Source organism: Moschus berezovskii, chromosome 12 (assembly GCF_049115385.1).
Source record: "Moschus berezovskii isolate FMDL1 chromosome 12, NW_MosBer_1.0, whole genome shotgun sequence".
Taxonomy (NCBI): Eukaryota; Metazoa; Chordata; class Mammalia; order Artiodactyla; family Moschidae; genus Moschus; species Moschus berezovskii.
Genome location: NC_142471.1, coordinates 44463656 through 44482666, shown reverse-complemented (window position 1 = coordinate 44482666; position 19011 = coordinate 44463656). Strand labels below are relative to the sequence as shown.

General features: G+C 48.4%; 1 protein-coding gene across 5 annotated transcripts in view; it reads right to left on the bottom strand.

The window, feature by feature from the left end:
- C12H10orf71 (chromosome 12 C10orf71 homolog) overlaps positions 1-19011 on the bottom strand; it is a 55378-nt gene that overhangs the window by 10221 nt on the left and 26146 nt on the right. For 4 of the 5 annotated variants that reach the window (XM_055425256.2, XM_055425257.2, XM_055425255.2 and 1 more), the window contains one exon: positions 2637-2739. The gene's annotated coding sequence lies outside the window, so the exon portion shown is untranslated. Of the gene's footprint in view, positions 1-2636; positions 2740-13516; positions 18999-19011 lie in introns of those variants that run through there. The other variant, XM_055425259.2, reaches the window with a different exon arrangement.

Below are 19011 nucleotides of genomic sequence, written 5' to 3'. Positions count from 1 at the left end.
AATAGCCAAAGCAATCTTGAGGAAGAAGAATGGAACTGGGGGAATTAACCTGCCGGACTTCAGGCTCTACTACAAAGCCACAGTCATCAAGAGAGTATGGTACTGGCATAAAGACAGAAATATAGATCAATGGAACAAAATAGAAAGCCCAGAGATAAATCCACGCACCTATGGACACCTTATCTTTGACAAAGGAGGCAAGAATATAAAATGGAGAAAAGACAGACTCTTTAACAAGTGGTGCTGGGAAAACTGGTCAGCCACTTGTACAAGAATGAAACTGGAACACTTCCTAACACCATACACAAAAATAAACTCAAAATGGATTAAAGTTCTAAATGTAAGACCAGAAACTATAAAACTCCTAGAGGAGAACATAGGCAAAACACTCTCCGACATAAATCACAGCAGGATCCTCCATGACCCATCTCCCAGAATATTGGAAATAAAAGCAAAAATAAATAAATGGGACCTAATTAAAATTAAAAGCTTCTGCACAGCAAAGGAAACTATAAGCAAGGTGAAAAGACAGCCTTCAGAATGGGAGAAAATAATAGCAAATGAAACAACTGATAAAGGATTAATCTCCAAAATATACAAGCAGCTCCTGCAGTTCAATTCCAGAAAAATAAATGACCCAATAAAAAAATGGGCCAAAGAATTAAACAGACATTTCTCCAAAGAAGACATACAGATGGCTAACAAACACATGAAAAAATGCTCAACTTTCCTCATAATCAGAGAAATGCAAATCAAAACCCCAATGATATACCATTTCACACCTGTCAGAATGGCTGCTATCCGAAAGTCTACATGCAATAAATGCTGGAGAGGGTGTGGAGAGAAGGGACCCCTTTTACACTGTTGGTGGGAATGCAAACTAGTACAGCCACTATGGAGAACAGTGTGGAGATTCCTTAAAAAACTGAAAATAGAACTGCCATATGATCCAGCAATCTCACTCCTGGACATACACACTGAAGAAACCAGAGTTGAAAGAGACACATGTACTCCAATGTTCATTCCAGCACTGTTGATAATAGCCAGGACATGGAAGCAACCTAGATGTCCATCTGCAGACGAATGGATAAGAAAGCTTTGGTACATATACACAATGGAGTATTACTCAGCCATTAAAAAGAATACATTTGAATCAGTTCTAATGAGGTGGATGAAACTGGAGCCTATTATACAGAGTGAAGTAAGCCAGAAAGAAAAACACCAATACAGTATACTAACGCATATATATGGAATTTAGAAAGATGGTAACCTTAACCCTGTATACGAGACAGCAAAAGAGACACAGGTGTATAGAACAGCCTTTGGGACTCTGTGGGAGAGGGTGAGGGTGGGATGATTTGGGAGAATGGCATTGAAACATGTATATTACCATATGTGAAATGAATCACCAGTCCAGGTTTGACGCATGATACAGGATGTTTGGGGCTGGTGAATGGGGATGACCCAGAGGGAGGATAAGGGGAGGAGGAAGGTGGGAGGGGGGTTCAAGAAGGGGAACACATGTACGTCTGGGGTGGATTCATGTCAATGTATGGCAAAACCAACCAATATAATATTGTAAAGTAATTAATGTCCAGTTAAAAAAAAGAGAACATTCCTGAGTCCTTGATGACCCTGTAGGGCTGTGAGCTTGGACCAGAACCACCCCTTCCTTTGGAATCTGTGTTATTGGGGTGAGTTGGGGGCCCTCCGTGGCTTCAGCCACTGTAAATCAAGTTTTTTGTATCTTGAGGTCTTAACAATAGAGTCAGGGGTTCTTCTGGTATCCTGAATGCTAGGGTGTTGACCTCAATAATGACTGAACTCAGTAACACTGGGTTTTCTCTACTTCCACAATAACATGGAAATAGGATACTTGGCGATCAAAATTAGAATCTTAGAGTTAAGTAAACACCTCCAGTCAATTAAATATCACCTACTACTAGCAGATATTCATTATTTTTTAAACACTCATCTTCCATCCCCTCCTTTGAGCAAGAACACTTGATACCTTTAGGGAAGTTTCCTCCCCTTTTGGCCTTCAGTCTTCATGGGGCTGAAAGTCAAGGAGCCCGCAGAGACCTCTCAGGGCCAAGGGCACAAGTGAGACCCAGGGCAGCCTATGGCACTCTTTCTCCTGGAGCGATATGAGGATGAAGTCTCCCTGCCCATCTTTGTCAGCGGCAGCACCTTCTTTTTGGCCTTTCCCAGCTTGGAACTTCAGCCTTCACCTTGAGTCTACAAGGGTTCCCATTTCCTTTTAATACTTATCTGTTTCTGATTTATTTGTCTAGTTTCTGTTTCTGTTGCATGTGACCAAAAAACCCAAACTGATCTAGGGTTTGTGTCAGAATTCCAAACAGTTAACGAAAGCTGATCACTGGTATTTAGAGTATTCAGAAAATAACCACATTCCTTCTGCCTCAGGAAGAAGAGAGACCTCCCTCTTGCTGGCGTCATTCAGATACTTTCTTCCACTCTTACTTGATTGACCTGGGTTCAATGGGATGATCATGAAGTTGGCTTCAGCTTCCCCACTCCCACCCGCTAATCTCCCAGATACCCGGTGGAACCTTCAGTAGAGTAACTCAAACTGAAGGGGTTTCCAGGGCCCGGCCCTTGAATTAGTTCCATACCTGTTACAGGAGTGGGGGCTGCAGGTGCCTGCCTTGTTGGGTTTTAGGATCTGTAGTTTTAAAACTTCTTTTGACGCTGACATTTGCTGACATTGCTGCCCATCTAGAGAGAAAAAGAAAAGTAATCTTGTTGGAACCCCTCAGGCCAAAAAACCAAGCAGGCATTCTGTGTAAAAGATACCTTTAAATGTCAGTAATAAAATTGGCTTTCAATTTTGTTTTCATTTCACATTTGAACTCAACAAAATTCCAAATATAGGCAAGGTAGTTTTATATCCCTTCCAATGTTCTTGAATTTGTGTCTGGCCCAAGAAACATTAAGGAACCTGTTTCAAGCCTTTGGGATTTTTAATATGATTGGCTTAGTTGTGAATCATATTTTGCTAGTTACATTGGCCCAAAGGCCCTTTTCCCGTGTGAATTAATAACTCAGGTTTTGCAGTAAAGAGAGCTAGAGTGGTCGAAGTTGAATCCACTCACAAGGAAGAAGTATTCAATTTATTGTTGGCGGAAGCCTTCTGTTCCGTTCCATTCCGTTCAGTCGCTCAGTCGTGTCCGACTCTTTGAGACCCGTGGACTGTAGTCTACCAGGCTTCTCCGTCCATGGGATTCTCCAGGCAAGAACACTGGAGTAGGTTACCATTTCCTTCTCCAGGGTATCTTCCTGACCCAGGGATCGAACCCGGGTCTCCCGCATTGGAGGCAGACGCTTTAACCTCTGAGCCACCAGGGAAGCCTTGGGTATCTGTTTTGACAGCTAAAAGAACCCAAAACCTGCCCAGGAGAATTTTAAGAGTATTCAAAATGAAGTGTGAACTAGTTAAAATAAATTCACTATGCACACTATAAATGCAGACCACTGGGGCTTCCAGAAGCCTGTCTTCATCTTGTAGCTTCTGGATATTAATCCAGTCTGCAGTAGTTTATTAATAATATTAATAATCATAATAGCTCAAATTTGTGGAGTACGTTTCTTTGGAGATGCCCAGAGGCCCTTTGTGCTGCTCACTATCTGGCTAGCCCCCTCCCTGACACCTGAAGCTGTTCTTTGTGTCCTGACCACACACTGGGTTCACCTTTTCCATAGCTCATGCCATATTGTCACCCATCATAACCCATTTGCCCTCATGTACCAAACATACCAGCACAGAAGCTGGATAAATGTTTGTGGCAATGCTCTGAATTGGGTGTCTTCAATTTGAATTTTAATGGAGGGCTAACAGACAGAAAAAAAAAAAAAAAACCAAGAGAGAGAAGTTCTATTGAGCAGGACCCCTGGCCTTAGGTCTTAAGGTGATTTGGAAAGCTCAGATTTGTGTCACTAACTAGAGAGCACACTCCTCTGTCTGCAGCTTCCCCTGGGTACAACTTCGGGATGAGGGTGAAATCAGTGCACGTCACATATGGACAAGACAGAGGTGCAGAAGGCCATGCTGCCATTTATTCTGTGAACATTTAGGGAGCCATCACTCTGAGCTGGGGGTCACAGACTCACTGTCATTGCTGCTGAAACACGTTTTTCAGAGGCCAGCACAAAAGCATCCAGCCCCCTGCTTTCGATTGAAGGAAGCCAGCCTCAATGGCTGAAAAGTCTGGCTCATAAGAGCATTTTTCAGGTGAAAGAGTGCAGTTTCCCTCAGGCAACATGAATGAGGCAAAACAGTATACTGTCAAATCATGCTGTAAACAAGGCCTTGGAATCTGCCTTGATGAATATATAGAAACAAGAATGAATATTTATTCATGGTGTGGTAAGTTCCTATTTATGTCCATGCCTTCAAAATCAATTTGTTCTTTTAAATGCTTCCTGACTCCTCAGCCCCTATTATTCCCTTGACTCATTTACTCTGCCTTTAGTCTCCCCTCTCCCGGGGGATTGCCCAAGGGGGAACTTGGCTCCTCATCTGACTTAACTTCTAAGGTGCCATCAAGACCGTTGGCCACTATCTTCCTGGGAAGGTCTCCCATCTTGATTTGGGAGATGTACACACTTTACATCTCAGCCTAGTGGTTCTTCCCTTATCTTCCTCTCCTGGACAGTTGGATTTCCTCTGCACCTGGTCCTGGGACCTCTTCTTTACCTTGATGGGCTTGCCAGGAGATGTGACCCACACTCGTGGTTGCCACGAGCTTCCGTGCACTGATGGCATGTCCGGGCCAGGCCACCTGTCTGGGCCCAGCCTCTGTCTCCATCTGTCCCCTGAACAGCTCCACAAACTCACACATTTAATATGGAATCCATGACCTTTCCATAGGCCAGTTCTTCCTTTGAGGATCCCAGAAATCTGACTCACTGTGACTGCTCCCTCTCCCTCTTCCAAGCCTTCCCTAAATGAAGCCATTTCCAGGTCCCTCAAGTCTCATTTTTGAAAGGTCTCTTAGCCCCCTGCACACTGATTTCCACCTCCATGGTCTCTGTGTGGCCCCAACTGCTGTCATGTCTCTCTTGGGTGATGGCAGGAGCCCACTGTCATTCTCTGCACCACACCCAGAAGCAGCTTTTAAAGAACAAATCTGTTCATGTCAACCTCTTGTTTAGAATTGCCTAATGACTTCCCAGTTTGAAAGAATGAAAATCAATCTCCTTAAGCAAGTCTCCCTTTCCATCCTTATCTTGGACTATTTTTCTCTTCATGCTTGGCTTTCCAGCCACCCTGGACTTTTACCAGCTTCTTCCGATGTGCCATGCTACCTCCTGCCTCCGGGTCTTTGCACAGGTTGTTCCCTCTGCTTAGAGTTCTTTGACTCTATCTTTCTCCTGTTAACTGCTTAACTCCTATGTATACTTCAGAACCCAGTTGACAAGCCCCTTCAATAAGGCAGATTCCTCAGGCTAAGTTTCTCTGCTGTCTGCTTTCACACCACGCTATACCCCTCTCCTTTGAAGTACTTATTATAACTGTAATTAAGTATTTAACTGGATTACTGTGGAATACTTGTCTTTCCTGCCAGGCTGGATGCCTCACTGTGGCAGGGGCCCATGTCTATCTGGCTCTCCAGGCTATCTCCCCTTGTGGCACAGTGCGTAGCACAAGAAATATCTGTTTACAAATTAGCAAATCCCTTGACTTCTGTCATGATATTACTCACACTATTGACTGGCTTAGTGGGATTTTATTGAAAGTGACTTATAATCCAGTAGTTCTAGAATTATCACAAATTTCAAATTACTGAATTTGAACCCAGATGACTTTAAATTTTCCTTTTGATTCCAAGCCCTGAAAGATATAAAATCTGCCTGTGGTGGGAGCTGGAAGCAGGCTGAGCAGATCATCCTTATGCTGGCCCACAGGCTGACTGGCAGAAGGTGTTCACTCACACCATGGTGTATACCAGTTAAGTTAGGGTTGAGTTTCAGGCTGAATATATGCTAGCATTTACATCAGGAAGAAATAAGTGACTTCACGACTTTGCCATTTTCCTGTTTGTCTCTCTAATGGCACTCAGTGCTCCACATTGGGGAATGGTTTTGAATCTCTCTGGGGGGTTAGCGTCCAGAAAATAATTGTTGCCTACGTTAATTGTGGTGTTGATTACAGACACACTGCAAATGGTCATTAGCTGAGACGATACCTAAGTTATGAGTGTCAGCAGGTGAAGTGTTGGCATCTGCCCTTATACAGGCAAGCCTGGAGCCTAGACAGACTTCTGAGAACTGCTCTCCCAACATTCCCTCTGCAGATGCTGGACGCTGGGCATGGGTCCTGCAAAGCACCAGGGCGCACAAGGGGAAATGGGGTCCCCATCAGGAACGCATCAGCGGGGTTTTCCAGTTCAGCCTTCAGGGAGGGGCCAAAGGCTCTGGTGATACAACCATAGAGAAGACATGCATGGGGCAAACTGGGGCATGCATGCACTGCTGCTGTAGCCAGAGGCAGGGAGAGTTATGCTTGAAGAAGTGTTTTGTCTTCTTTTCATTACCAGGATCATCTTTTTGAATTAAGATATGTCAGACAAGCCAGATCTGTGGGAGCATCCCCATGAATCAGCTTTTTCTCACCATGAGCAATGAAATAGCCTTTGCATGGTTGTTACTAAATTCTGACTCTTCCAAAATGTTTTCTCACGTGATGCTTTCCCCGTATCATCCTGAACGATGCTATTGAACTACTGTGGACTGGAATAAGTTATTTTGCGCAGATATTATTTTTTTTCTCTCTTTTGTTCTTTCTCGAATGTCTCATATTCAAGGCTGTCTAGGTGGGGGAGCCAGCTGTTCCCTCACTCCCGTTCCTGCTAGGCCTGGGGTGCCCTGGACTGACTTCCTTGGGGCTGGTCCTGGCTTACTTTCTTGGGGGTGGTAGTCCCTCTGCCTGGAATGTGTCTCTCTTCCCCAGTCACCAGTTCCTGAATACTTCCTCCTCTCTTCCTCTATTTCTTATAGAATTCTTAAAAAAAAAAATCACTGCCTTATTCCACTTTATCTGCTATGAATCCATCTTCCCAACAAAGCTTTGAGCTCCTTGGGGGTGATGTCCCCGGCTGGTTCATCTCTGACTGACAGGATGCCTGTGTCACGGTGGCCATTCGTCAAGGCTTTCAGCTGCTGTTGCTGAGTGCGCTTCTTGGGCCACAAGGATGTGATGACAGAGGTTTGCAGCGAGTGTGAGGCCTGGGAACGCAGAGTAGAAAGCTCTGGTGTCTCACGTTCTCCTGGTCTCTCATGGGACTCCTGGCCGGCAGCCAGCCCAAGCCTGACAGGTCAGGCAGCCCCACCTTACACCCCACCAGGCTCTGAGGACAGGAAGTGGCCAGGGAAAGGGAACCTGCTGGCGCCCCCTACAGACCCTGATCCAGACTGCCGCACACAGCTACTCAGGGCTAGTGGGTGTGGCGGGTCCATAGAACCCAAGCAGACTTGTGCCCCTGGGAGGCCCCAGGTCCTTACTCCTCCATGTGGCTGCACGTTGTCAGTTCTGAGACAGATAACAGAGCCTTGGAATACTCCGTGTCGCACCGTTGCTGAGTGACAGAGGTGGGCTTGGGACCCAAGCCTGGCTGGTCTTGGAGTCCAGACGCAGCAAGGGAGATCTCAGTTGGTGGTCTGGCATGGCTGGGTTACCAGATTGAGCAAATTACAAATACAGGACACTCAGAGAAATCTGAATTTCAGGTAGAACAATGAACATATTTTAGTATAAGTATGTCCTATATTTGGGCCATAGTTTATATTAGTCAAATTTCTCTATAAAATTAATCATCCCATGTTTATGTTAAAAATAGGTACCCAGTATTTATCTGAAATTCAAATTGCACTGGACGTCTTGTTTTTTCATCTGGCAACCTGAGGTCCTCACCAGCTTTTAGTACCCAACGTGGATCACAGTCAGAGGAAGCCAGTCTGGTGAGTCAATCCTGGGATGACTCATAGCTGCGCGTTACTCTGCAGTTCAGGACACACTCTGGGATCCATTATCATGTTTGATTCTTGTGACCCTGATGGAATGGGTTCAACAGGTCTTTATTAGCACCATTTTCTAGGTAGAGAAAGAAAGGCACGGAGAGGTACAGAGTATTGCTCGGTGTCACGCAGCATGTAAAAAGAGAACTGGGATTGGGATTCAGCTCAGTTCACCACTTGACCACCCCACACTTTGCCCAGCATGAAGCCCTGACCCCTCTGATCACTGGGCTAAGGCACTGAAGGGCGTGTCCTGGCTCCTGGACTGGAGCTCAAGGGAGAATTGAGGATCTACGGAGAAAAGGATGGTTATCATTCTGTTCACCTCCTAAGAACTTCACAGCTCAGTTTTTCATGACAACAACAGGAGCAGAAGTGACGCTTCGGCCGGTTGGCACAGGGTCGCTCCTGTCTGGGAAGGCTCTGGTGGCTTGTCCTTGCCAGCTGGGAGGGTTGCTCTCTGGCTGCTAGGCAGGCCCTTCCCTTCTCCTTGTGTCCCTCCTGTGTTTGCACAGGAAGCCGCTGGGGTTTGCTTGGCTGCTGGGTTTGACCACTTGCCTGTAGTGTGGTTTTTGAGCTTGAGCTCTTTGGGTGGATTTAATTACCTTAATTGAATGGTGTTTTCACTTTTCAGTAAAGGGGGAAGCAGGAAGCCGGTGGAAATGACAGGGGTTGGCTTTATCACACCCAGAAGGCCCTAACAGATTGGAATTGATTCTTCTCGATCTTTCTGGGTGTTTTTTTGAGACATTGACTCAGGGTTGCCTTGAGGAGCAGTTCAGTATAGTGAACCATGACAGTTGACTTCTTCCAGCTTGTGAATGCACAGATGTTGTACATATAGCCTCCACCACTTCACACTGGGCAGGGGCCCTGCCGGTCATTCTTGGGGCAAGCTCTTGACCTCTGTGTATTTTCCACCAGTTTTCCTGTTTCTGAAGAATGTCCTTGTCTGTGTCCTACGTTTTACATGGCAAAATCAACTTCCTCAGTTGGAAAGCAGTGTAGAAATGTGTCAAGTGTCTGCGGGGTGGCAGGCCCACCGCTGCCTTCTTCCTGTCTTCTTTTACTCCTCATGGCCAGGAGACAGGCTGCCTGGGTAGCTTGTCCCACGCAGATCGCTGGAGCTGTCTCACACCCGCCTTTGGCTCCAGGGCTCTGCAGTCTGGCCTTCGATGATTCCTCCCTGGCTAGTTCCCAATGCAATGATCGCTCTCTCCTTATAACTGCTTTGGACTTTTGGAAATCAGAAACTTCAAGATCATTTATATTCTAATAGAGGTCGACGTGGACTCTCAGAAGCCACATCTGAAGCTTGTTCCCACATCCCTCCACTCAGGACTTGTTCACTCCTCCGGGTTCTAGTGCTGGAGATCCAGCCCAGGCAGGGCTGGCCTGTGCCCTCTCCTTGCGGAGCTGGGAGGAGCCGAGGGATGGCGCTAGGCCGCACTTAGACGGCCTTCGACTGCTTTCCATTGGGCAGTGCCCCTTAACCATGAAAAATGCACCTTTGATTTGCACATAGGTCACCGGACACTTGGTTTAACCATTTGGCTCCACTGGTGTGGCTCTTGGCACTCCAGGGTAGGGGATTCTGCTTGCATCCTGCCCAGCCTGGCTTAAATAACCCCAACCTAGGGGCTAGACTGGGAAAACCAAGGGTTCTCACACGAACCCTGAGGCTTCTTTGTGTTGGGAGAGAACAGGGCCCGCTTCATCCAACCCCAGGAACATGGTGGGTTGGCACTGGGGGTCCCAGCAGCAGTGCCAATTTGGCAGGCATCTAAATTCTTCCCGAATCACATCACATGAACAGGGGGCCTCAAAGCCCTGCAGCATGTAGAAGTCCAGGGAATCCTAGAGATGTGACTGAAGAAACCAGCTCGCCTGGGCTTGCCAGGTGCAAGGAGCTGGCTGTGACCTGTGGTCACAGCCACTGTGGGTGTTCTCCTGCCCTTGGGAGAGAGCTGAGGAGCAGAGATGCTTTCTTTCTGGGACTCAGCGCAGCCTGACTCCCACTTCCGGCCTTGGTCCCTGGTCCACTGTGTCTGGATGGGATGCTTCCTCAGGAGCCTCTGAGCGTTGCCGAGCCCTGGGGCCATGTCTGGAGTTGGAGGCACAAGGAAGACTGGGTCTGACCCAATCAGCGCTCCCCACGACAGGAGGGTGCCAGCATCTGGCATCGCACACCCGGGCTCATCCAGTTGCAGGAGATTAGCAGAGAAGCAAGACACAGAGGCAGGGAGATGAGGAGAAAGACAAAGAGGTGCGCTGGGTTCCCTCAACCTGCTTTTCAGCTCTGTTTCTGTTTCCTGATTGTGTGACCAGGGCGGGAAGAGCATTGTTTTGCTCTCTGGGGCGAAAGCCCTGCTTTGTAGCGCTGACTGATTTTCCATGGCTGATTTCTGCTATGACCTGGCATCTGAGGCAGAGTTGAAACGAGGTATGAACATGGGCTTGTGGAGCCTCTGAATCCTGCAGGCTCCAGTTAGATTTGCAGTTGCTTTTATATCCTTAGGCAGGGCTCTCACTCCACAAAGGCTAACAGAAGCACTGTTTCTGAGCATTCCTGATGGCTGGCACTGCTGAGGATCACTCCTTAAAGCTCCCGGTGGCCAGATGGGTTGACTCAATCAGTGCAGTCTTTGGACCCTCCCCTCCACCGGAAGGAGCTAAGGTCCAGCACTGGCTGGCTTTTTGGCATGGCTCCACTGAGAGCTCTCTGCAGACACTGGGGAACCAGCCTTGGTGGCCAGATGCTCCTTGGATGAGGGGTACTGGGCTCTCTTGTGAGCTCAGGGGTGCCCCAGTTTACCTTTATGGGAGTGACTATGCTGCCATCAAAGGTAAAAGTAGGAGCAGAAGAGACCTGAGCCTGAACAACTCTGCCCTTGCCTCCTTTGTGCCTCCCAGAGAGGGGGGTCAAACCAGCCACGTGCCACTGCCAGAGGGGGTCTTAGGGGAGTTGATAGAGCCATGAAAGGCTAAGAAACGAGAAAGCACCAAACTGGTAGAAATGGTTTTGATGCTTAGCCCAGTGACACTTTGACCTCCTTGTTAGATGCAACCCAAAGTCCAGGGGTCACACCACTGCCAGGCCAGGGCAGGGGAGCTCCCAGAAGGGGGCATACAGCTCTTTCAGAAATACAGGGGCCACCGAAATGCTGAGCCCATCTGGCATCTGGGCCAGATCCCAGTGCTACTCTTCATTTGCTGACACAACCTTGACTAACTTACAGGGAGTCTGTGAGCCTCAGGCTTCTTGTCTGTAAAATGGAGCTAATGATCTGTCCTGTGGATTAATAACAGGGCTTCTCAGCCTCTGTACCACTGACTTTGCCAAGGCCCCTGGGGCAAGATCACCACTGGCTGAGAACTGCTTTACAGAAGAAAGGAGAAGAACATTAGTAAGGCCTTTGGAGCATCCTTTGTTAGTTCATTTGTCCATTCCTTCCTTCCTTCCACCTTTCCCAGGTACATCCTGTACTGTATTCTGGAAACGGTAGGAAGTGACATAAGACAGGAACAGACTAGGCTCCTCTGGGCAGCAGGAGGAGCTGGAGAACAGGGCGAGGTCCTATTCCAAAGCAGTGTCACTTTGGGCAAGTCACTTCACCTCTACCTACACTTGTGAAACTGGGACAATAAAAAACAACTTCAGTTCTGCCCCCCACCCTGGTTGGGGAGTGCATGCAGCTTCCTAAGGTGGAGTGGGCTGAGGAGAGGAATGGTCATGAAATTAGCCCCTGAGGCAGCCACTGCCCGAGATGCTCAGAGCCACCAGGCTCACCAGGTCCTGGCCCTCCCCCAGCCCGGGGGCGACCTGCACAGAAGAAGGCCCACTAAGTCTTGTGAGCCCCAGCTGTCCTGCCCGTGAACTTTACCCACACGCAGGCTACTGGGCAACAGGGAATATGTGCACAGTCTTTCTCTGCATATGTTCCAGGAGCAGAGGTTTCCCACTCGTTTTTCCCTCAACACACAGCAAGAAATATATCCATATTACAGCATACAATCAGCTCAGAGACAAGGAAAATTCATGAAGCAAAACTTACATTGCTTACATGGACCACTCTGATATTCTCATCCTATTCCACAGTAGTCTTTCATTAAAAAGAAAACAAAGCAAAGGCTATGTGCAATGTAGTAAGTGATTTGAGGGCTCAATAATGAGTTATAGTCTGTAGTGTTATTTTTTTTTTAAACTGTCCTAGACCAGAATCTGATCATTCCTGATCAGGCTCTGTTTGGGGTTGCCCTGTTTATAGTGATGCTAGGTTCTTATTTGGATGGAGAAATAGAGATCCAAGGCCCAAACACAGTGACTATTAGGGTCTGACTGGATTCACATTGTTAGGGAGAGGAGAAGACCACCCGGGTGGTGGGTCCGTGAGCCAGGCCTTGCCTTTCTGCTTCACTGCTGCCTCCCTAGCTCCGTACAGCACCTGGGCCTAGCAGAGGACCATTTGTTTGTTAAACAAATGAATGAATGAGTAAAAGAAATCCCCATTTACAGAGCGCCTGGCGTGAGATAGGCACTTTATATACCATATTATTGCTTCCTATTTATTATGTAATTAGGAAACAATTCTGTGAGGTAGAAATTACTTTTTTTTTTTTTTTTTACAGAGGAAGACCTTGAATCCAGAGATGTTTAATACTTGGTGATGCAGAGCTTGAACCTGGGGCTGCTGGAGAGGGATAGGTTCTCTATATCCTACACTTAAAGAGGCATCTCCGGGAGCTTCAGCTTCAGGCTGAGAAACTGTGCTTGGCACCACCCCATCCCACCCCTGGGCACCCTGTAGTCCCCCACTCCTGGTTCTCACCCTCAAGCTTCCCTGGGGCTCATATTAATACCCACAGTCACCCTGTCCCCTGTCTTCTATCCTGTGCATCCCTTTCTACCTGGGAGTCCAGCTTTGGCAGGCCACCCAGTGAGGCTTTCAGTAGATGGACACCTGACTCGTCACTTAAGAGCTGCGGAATCAGTTAGACTTTGGACAAATCACTCAATCTGAGCCCCAGCCTTGTTTTTGTAACCTGGGGCTGATGAGAAGGTACAGCCTGGTCCTTGAGGAAGACTCTATGGACTATGAAGTGGGTGTTACAGGGGCGATTGTAACTCCACTCTGGAGAGCCTTGTCCAGAGAGGAGGCTGCTTCAGAGATTCCCAGAGGAAGAGTCATGTGGGTTTGCTGGGATTGGGGTGTCCCTCAGGTAACCATCTTCTCTCCAGCCCCTGGGAAGAGAGCCAGGCCATATGGGAGGACACCCCTGGAAAGCAGCCCTGAGGGGAGTCCCAGGCTTGGGCAGAGAGAAGAAGTTCCAGGAAGAGCTCCTGGAACCACAAAGAGGGCAGAGAGGCACAGGGCTCTCCTCACCATCTGCAGACTTCATTTCCCCATCTATAAATTGGTGCCACAGGGCTGGGTGGCAAAGGCAGAGAAGCAGAGCTGCAAGAGCCATCAGAGCTTACCTGCTAACTGACAGGGAGTTTACATCTGCCATCTTTCTCAGGGGGCACAACCCCTGGCCAAGTTGGACAGGACCTGTGTCAAAGGAATCTGAGGTGTAGAAGCCGAGAAACAGAGAGGTTGAACAACTTGCCCAAGATCACACAGCCAGGGAGTGGCAGAGCCAGGATTCAGACCTGAATCTCTGTGCCAAGCAGTTTTGCCCTCCTTGAGCAGCCAAAGTAGAGAAGGTTATGGGGTGGGTGTCTCCCTCTGCCATGGTGTCCCCACAGGGTAAGAAGGGGTGGAGGTCTTTCTTGTAGCAGCTTCTCTTCCCATGCCCTCCTCTTCCCACCAGAGAGCATTTGCTTTAGTAATGCTAGAGAAGGCACCTGATGGACATGGCCATCCCGTAGAAGCATCCAGCAGGGTGCCCTCTTCCTGGTCCCTGAACTGTCAGGAAGATATGAGTATCTGGGCTGGGGGAGGGGTGTCCCACAGAGCCCTTGGGAATCTCTAACCCCTCCCCAACCCCATAGACACATCAGAGCCCCACTGTCCCTGGCCTTCTCCTCACTTCCTTCTGGAGGCTAGGACGTAGAAGGGAAATGGCTGGTTGGTAAGTGACAGCTTTCTTTTCTCCAACCCATGTGGCAGCTGTGAGACCAGCTCTTCCAGGGAAGGAAAGAGAACTTCTCTGCTTTGGGGACACAGTCACGGAACTGACAAGCATCTCTCCTTCTTCACAGAATTCCTTATGAAGTACTTAGAGCAGTGAGACAAGGAATTTGTCATCCAGCTGATCCTTCTAAAAAAATTGAACAGTGCTCTTTAGACAGAGAGGATTATTTAAAACAATGACTTGAGTTGAAGTGGAAAAAGTCAGTTTCTTGGCGTTCTCCTTGCTGAGATCAACAAGGAATCTTTTCTCCTTCTCTTTTGTAAGACAGTGGTCCTTGCTTCTCAGAATGCCCTGGAGGGTTTGTTAAATGAAGTTCTGGACCCACCCTAGAGATGCTCTCTCAGGATGTTGGGGCAGGGTTAGAGTATCCAGGGACACTTGGGACCACACTTGAAACTCTGCTGCCCTAGGCCTCGAGCGATTGGAGGTTGGACCTCTTTCTGGGAGGTTGTACTGATGAGTCATATGCTCTTGGGCCACTTGGGGTGCATGGGGGTCAATGACTGGTTTGGGCTGTGTCTACCTGGCTCTAGGCCTGGCTCTGGGAAGGCTGTGCATATGCAGGGTACAGAGATGAATCAGAAATTCTTCCTTCTCCAATGGACAGGTGCTTGTGGGGGGAGAACAGGCAGAGATCAGTGCTTTGCCAGGTAGTGCTTGCTTGAAGGCAGCTGGGAAGGAGCTTTGCTGCCAGTCTGTGTGCAGGCACCCAGCTGGCTCCAGCCTCAGCACCCAGCAGAGGGGAGTGGAAAGATTAGAGTCAGACGGCTATGTCCCATTTCCTAGCGCTGTGCAACCTGGGCAAGTTCCCTCCACCTCTCTGAGCCTCCCTTCATTCTCTGCAGCTGTCCTCACGTCTGTGGGTGGTGGGGAAGGGTAGAGATGAAAAGGTGTCAAGGGCCGAGAAGAGACCTACACAGAGTAATGATTCAGTAAATGGAAGCTTACACCACTAGAGACCTTGGGTTTTCTGCAACAGACCTCCCTCAGAAGGAATTCCATATCTACCGTTGTGGCACTAACCCCCGCCAACAGGATTGCAAGGTGAGCTCCATCCAGCGTGTAACGACTCTCGTAGGCGCTCACTAAACGCCACTTGCCACATTGCTAACCTCCAGACGGGGGTGCTGTAACATAGTGCGAAGGGCATGGACTGAGGCCAGACCTCCGAGGGCATGGTTCTTGGCTGTACTAGTTGTGAGTGGCCCTAGGGAAATTACAAAGCCTCTTTCTGCTTCAGTTTCCTCATCGGCAAAATGAGACTAAAGTAATACCTGCCTCCCAGGGTCCTTATGAGGACCGAGTGAATTCGTGTCTGTGAGGTGGCTGACACCTGGTAACTGTCAACGTCTCATTACCGTCCTCACCATACAATCTACCCCAAGCCAGGGCTAGGGGCACGAGGACAATGCCTTTCCCCAACATGCAAGTGAGAGAGAAGCAAGCCAGCGACTGCCCAGAGCCCCCAGAGCTTGCCTGTCCTTGGAACCAGCTCACACCTTTGCCCTCTGACTGGTTCCTCTGCCTGAGCAAACCGCTCAATTCCCTCATCTGAATGCTTATTAGCTGACTGTTAAGAGCATCAGTGTTTGTATGGTGGTTGTTTCCCCTGAAAACCATGCCTGAGTCTCCTAAGCTATCACTGGAACCAATCTGAGGAAACCTTGCATGCTAGATGAGTCAGAAAAAACAAACAAAACCAAAAAACGGGTGATCTATGTAAGGGTTTTGCATACAGAGTAACGCAGCTAGATTCCTATGGTGAACTTGGTGGGACACTGTGGGCCAGAAGCAGCTCTGAGCCAGTGGGTTTAGCAAGTGGGTCTGAGTTCCTACCCCTTAACTGCTGGTGGTGCTGCATGTGACCAGGCTGCCCTAGGCCAGGGCAAGCCCATTGGCAGCTCTAACACGACCTGGCCATTGCAGGCAGGGCTCAGAGACATGAAACTGACCACCAGACTGGGCAGAGAGTAGAGAAAGCACTGGTTGCTCAAGCGAATCTGTTTCCTCTCTGCTCTTCATTCATCAAGCTTCAGGTAAAGGCTTTAAGATGGGACGTGGCTAAGATGAAATCCTTCTTTTAACTCAGCCTTGAAGTCCTCAGCAGCTCTAGCCCACCTGGGAAGGGGCCACTTAGGGACAGAAGGGACCCACGGAGGCCAGGGAACAGTGTCCAGGTGCAGAGGCCCAAAGGAACCAAGGATTCCTATCGATGCCAGGCGTAGACATCTCCATGGGTTCAGAAGCCCTTCACTGTGCAGTGTCTTCTCTGGGCTAGAGTTCAGAGCCAAACTGAGAATGGAGGATACAGGGAAGGTTTGCTCCCCACTTTCATGGGCTGTGGTCCAGAAGGGTTGCTTTCTTCTTCGATGAGAAAGAAAGTCTGTCAAGTCCTGGGTAGAAAGCCATTTGTGGTCCTTTGGCTCCATTGGCTCCTCTTGGAATCACATTTGTAAACATTCTGACAGCCGCACCTCGGAAGGGAATGCACTTCGCACCAAGTCTTCTTCAGCCCTGGGAACTGAGGGCAGCCAAGAACCCACTCCATCTCAGCCTTGACATTGCTGCCATGTATTACTCACTTATGCAGCCCCCTCCAGGAAATGTTCCAGAATGATAAGGATGACCTACATTGGGGGTGACACATCTCACATTCCATTTTCGGGCCTTGATCTGTGCATTTATAATGAGCCTTGTCCTCTCCTTTCCCACACCCCCAGCTCATGTCCTGCAACCCCTGGGATCAAGTAGAAACTAAGAGGTGTTTTGGGTTTTCCCAACTGACGAAATGAGACATGAGATTGCATTATAGGGCTACAGATTGGCTGGGTCTGGTGAAATATGATTTAAGCCCTCAAGACAGAGATAAAACCAAGACCACTGCAGCCTGTTGGGAAATGTCAGCACTTGTGTCTCCGTAATGCTGTCTTCTCTGAAAGCCCTTTTCATCTCTCCAGTAACCCCAGGCGGATGGAGTGAAGGCCTGAAAGCCAAGGAGGAAGATGGCCCAGGCCTGGCTCTGTTGGCTGGCAGGTTTCAATTACTGAGATTTCTGGCATAGGTTGGAGGAATAGGGCTATTTCCAGACGTGGGGCTTCCCCTTTCTGTAAGGGTCTCCTGGGCTTCCTTAGGGTCAGGAGCAAAAAGCAAAAAGCACCAAGTCACTTGCTGGGGTCCCAGGGAAAAGACATCGGGGTGGACACACTCTTCATCAGGGACCTTGGGGCCACCTGGCCTTCCCTCGTCTCCTCTGCACACCTTTATCTCCTGGGTTCCCAGGGGATCCAAGTTCCTATACTTTTAGGACCCAGCATTCCATCAGCCCCTGTCCTCCCAGCAGGCTACGGTTACTCCCATCCCAGTGAGCTTCTGGTCACCAGTGAGCAGGCACAATTGTTCCCCTCTCAAAGACCAAGGGGCAGATGCAGGCTGGACTTGGGTCACCCGGAGATGTCTATTTATAAACCATCCTGATAAGCACAATCTGCCCTGCTCAACCTAGGCCTTATTCCACAGCAAAGCTAATTCTCCCAGGGGCAAGCTGAACATTTCCTGTACCAGCTAGACTGGAAAGACGAGCCCAGCAGAGGGGCAAGGAGCTCCAGAGCTAATCATTGTTTCTGAAGGATCCAGCTCACAGGCTGTACAAGCTAGAATGTTTACTGTTGTTTGTGTGTGAACGAAAACAACCCATCTTAAGGAGTGGTACAACAGAGGTCAGCAAACATTTTCTATAAAGGGTTGCATAGTAAATGTTTAGTTTTTTTCCGCCACACAGCCTGGGGCAGTTGTGAGAATCAGCCAAAGACATTATGTAAATGAACGAGTATGGGCTGCATGCCAATAAAACTTTATTTATAAAACCAGGTGCCCGGCCCACAGCCTTAGTTTACCAACCACTGTAGTAAAGGGAACACACATTGCTGGAAAATTAAACCTCATTTAACACAATCATCTGTTAATCTAATCTCCAGCACTCCTATATTTTGGGTTTTAAAAAATATTACTTCGAATATTGTTTGTTATAATTGGGCTAGATATGTTGAAAGAAATGATTCATAATTCAGTCTTTTTAAAAATGGCCTTTATTTTCTAGAGCAGTTTTAGGTTCTCAGCAAAACCGAGCAACTAAGTGAAAAGTACAGAGATTTCTCATATAGTCCCTCCCTCACCCCCCATGCATAGCCCTCTGCATTATCAATATATCCATGGGGGGTGTTACAAATCCTTCTTACTAACTTCTTAAGGTCTATTTAACTTTACACACGTATTCAATATTGTTCTTCTTAAGGATCTATTCTCTACAAGGGAAAAAAAGATACGATGATAGATTCAGGTAAGCCACCTGTGGGAGTCTGTTTGGGGACCCCTGGGTGTGGAAGAACACACAGTCTGGGGGGATTTCCCTGTTGAAGCCACACATGCTCTCAGAGTCCATGGGTCATGATGTCCTGATGACCAATTGCCCTCTTTATAACTAGTAGGATCCTGCCTGACCCAGCAGTGGGGGACACAAGAGAGCCAGTCTCCCACCCTAGAACCTGTAAGGTTGCACCCATTTGACAACATAGCACCCTGGACACACCCAAGGCTTGTGCCCGCTCAGCCATGTGGGAGCAGCGTGTCCTGATAGATGCACAGAAGGACAAAGTCACACCCATCTATACCATATCCTCTGGTCCACATGGCAGTCTGTCACCATGGCACATGCAGTACACAGAGAAACTCAGCCCCGACATGCCCCTGGTCACACACAGCGCCCCACACAGCGCCCTGACACAGAGCGGGCGACCTCCCAGCCCCACCGGCCCAGAGTGCACATCCCTGCGGCCCATG